We start from the raw sequence: 3,723 nt of genomic DNA, 5'->3' as shown, positions 1-3,723 counted from the left end.
AAGTGGTGACCCCGACGCGCAAATTAAAAAAACTTACAGAACTAATTTTTTAAAAGAAAAAAAGGGCAAAGTAAGATTAGTTTTAGAAACGCTAAACAACATTCACTAAAACTATTAACGGGCTTATCCAACACGCACATCGTCATCACAAGTTGCAGAGCAAGAGTACTTGGAACAGCTAAGGTGGTGATTCCGTTGGAAAATCGAGCAAAAACACTACAAAGCAGTGCATCTTACGCAAGAGTACACGAGCAAGCTGCGTTCCAGACAGGCACACGACAACATGGCTGTAAATGCAGAACAAACTGTAAATCCATCAGTAGACTCCACTGTAATGAACATGAGACACAATGTGAGATTCCCGAACTTCAATAAAACCAACCCATTAGTATGGTTCGCGCAACTGGAACGAGTCTTTCGTTTAAATAATATTCGAGGAGACACAGACAAATTTGATTGGGTGGCAGTAAATTTAGATGAAGACATTGTGGTGATTGTTGAAGATCTAATTACAAATCCCCCAACGAACAATAAATATGAAACACTCAAGGCACGTTTGTTGGGGAAATTTGCGGAATCAGCCGAATCCAAGTTGCGGCGCCTACTACAAGGTGGAGATACTACAGGTATGAAGCCGTCGGAAATACTTTCGAACATGAGACGTCTTGCACCGGATCCAAATAGCGAACAAATTATTCGTACGCTTTTTCTCAGCGAAATGCCCAAATCGATTCGTCCGGTATTGGCAATTTGGGAAGAGGATGATCTAAATAAACTTGCCAAGTTAGCTGATAAGATGCTGGAGGCTTCAACAACAAACGCAATGTACATGTGTGAAGTATCGCCACAGGCTAAGCAGGCCACGACAACTGTGTGCAGCACAGCACATAATGATTTGTGCACAGCTGTTCAACAACTGACCGACCAGGTTAAAAAGCTGCAAGTTGAAGTTAGCCAACTCAGGAAAGCAATCACGAGTCGCAACAGTTCTCGATCGTGCTCACCCAAAACTGTAAGCGATGTCAACGGTCAACAGCGACGTCATGGCAAATTGTGTTACTATCACACCAAGTTTAGAGACGGTGCCATCAAGTGCAAGCCAAGCTGCTCACGATGGGCACCTTTAAACTAAAAAAGCTGTCGTCAAACACACTGGTTGATAGCAGTAGCAAACAACTTGACCACATAACCAGTGATTCATCAGTAGCAGAAAAACAACCACTTATAAATAGTGAACGTCTTTTTGTCGTCGATCGCAAATCATGTTTTCGTTTTTTGGTTGACTCGGGCTCAGTTGTATCAGTAGTGCCATGGCATTTGATGAAATTCAAAACAACACAAGAAGAGCTCCAACTATACGCAGCGAACCGAACTCTCATTACCACTTTTGGCAACAACATAATGGAATTAGACCTAGGTTTACGGAGATCATTTAGGTGGCAATTTATCATCGCTGATGTCGAAGTTGGTATTATTGGTGCTGATTACTTAAACCATTTTCATTTGTTAGTTGATCTGAGAAACAAACCACTTATAGACATGACGACGAAGCTTAACACACGAGGTGATCTTTCAGCTTCTCCGCCATCAACCATATCTACAATAGATGAGACAGCCAAGTTCAGCAATCTGCTCAAAGAATTCGTTGATATTACACGACCAGTGTTGAAACAGTCACTTCACGACACTCAAAAGCATGGGGTGACTCGTCAAATTGAGACAAGAGGCAACATTGTATTTGATCGTCCCAGAAGGTTATCTGGACAGAAACTTGCTGTGGCAAAAGCCGAAATCACTCTATTACTGGACCAAGGTATTTGCCGTTTGTCAAAAAGTCCATGGGCAAGTCCCCTACACATGGTGGCGAAAAATAATGGTGGCTGGCGTGCTTGTGGCGACTATCGAAAGTTGAACGCAATAACGATACCGGACAGGTATCCTATCGTTCATGTGCATGATTTTGCGGAAAAGTTACACAACAAAACGCTGTTTTCAGCACTCGACTTGGTGAAAGCATATTACCAAATCCCAATGGCAATGGACGACATTCAAAAAACTGCTGTGAGCACACCTTTTGGCCTGATTGAGTTCCAGTACATGCCGTTCGGATTGAAAAACGCGACGCAGACATTCCAACGTTTCATGGACCAAATTTTTCGAGGCCTTGATTTCGTGAATTGCTATATTGACGACATTCTCATAGCTTCAACGTCCATAGAGGAACATAAACGTCATCTCCGAACAGTGTTTACCATTTTGCGCCAACATAGACTCAGGATAAATGTCAATAAATGTCAATTTGGTAAATCGGAAATTCTCTTTCTGGGCTACACGGTCAGCAAGAATGGCATTAAACCACCACAGGACCGCATTGAAGCAATAGTGAATTACAAACAACCTGACACAGTCAGTGACCTAGCACGGTTTCTAGGTGTTCTGAATTACTACCGGCGTTGTATACCACACTTATCGCAACATCAAGCACAGCTTAGTGATCTGGTACGAAACATCAAAAAGAATGACAAACGAAAAATCTCTTGGACTCCCGAAAGTCTCGATGCGTTCAATAACTGTAATCACAGCGTTGCGAATGCTGCACTAATTGCACATCCAGCACCTGATGCTGAGCTGGCACTTATCTGTGATGCATCTGACGTTGCTATTGGCGCGGCCGTAGAACAATATGTCCAGGGCACTTGGGTACCACTCGGATTTTTTTCGAGAAAACTCTCAGCAACTGAAAAAAATTACAGGGCATATGATAGAGAATTATTAGCAATCTACAGCGCCATTCGTTTTTTCAAACACCTCCTAGAGGCACGAGTTTTCGTCATTAAAACGGACCACAAACGCTGATATATGCTTTCAAACAGAAACCAGAGAAGACGTCACCACGACAGCTCCGCCATCTCGATTATGTTTCCCAATTTTCAACAACCATTGTACCTATCTGGAAGTGACAATGCTGTGGCAGATGCTCTTTCCCGCATTTCAGCTGTATCGCTGCCAACTGCTGTCAGTTTATCAACCGTTGCAGAGGAACAACAAAACGATCAAGAGTTAAAAACGCTGTTGCACGGGGAAACATCTTTGAAACTGCATGCAATTGTTTTCAACGACAAAAATTCTTTGTTCTGCGATGTGTCTACAGAAACAATTCGGCCATACGTGCCAGTATCTCTGCGTCATAAAGTTTTCGCATCAATTCACGGCATGTCACACCCCAGTGGAAGATCCACCCTGCATCAGATAAAACAAAAATACGTCTGGCCTTCCATGCGAATTGATATAGTTGAATGGGCGCGAAATTGTTTACCCTGTCAACGAGCAAAAATACACAGACACAATAATTTTCGGCCAATTAAAATCGACATGCCAGACAACCGTTTCGACCATGTACATATCGACATCATTGTGATGCCAATGGATAAAGGGTATCGCTATTGTTTAACAATGATTGATCGTTTTTCAAGGTGGCCTGAAGCTATACCTTTAAAAGACATTACGGCAAATACCATAGTATCTGTTTTTTGGTCAAACTGGGTGGCGAGATTTGGATGCCCGCAAACCATAACAACGGACCGGGGCCTACAATTTGAATCAGCTTATTTCAAAGCCATGACCAAAATGATAGGAGCAAAACACGTCCATACCACGTCATACCACCCACAGGCGAACGGTATGATTGAACGCTGGCACCGTTCTTTAAAAACAGCACTAATG

Source organism: Teleopsis dalmanni, chromosome X (assembly GCF_002237135.1).
Source record: "Teleopsis dalmanni isolate 2A chromosome X, ASM223713v2, whole genome shotgun sequence".
Lineage (NCBI taxonomy): Eukaryota > Metazoa > Arthropoda > Insecta > Diptera > Diopsidae > Teleopsis > Teleopsis dalmanni.
The sequence above is the reverse complement of the archived record's forward strand: the minus strand, read 5'-3'. Positions refer to the sequence as shown.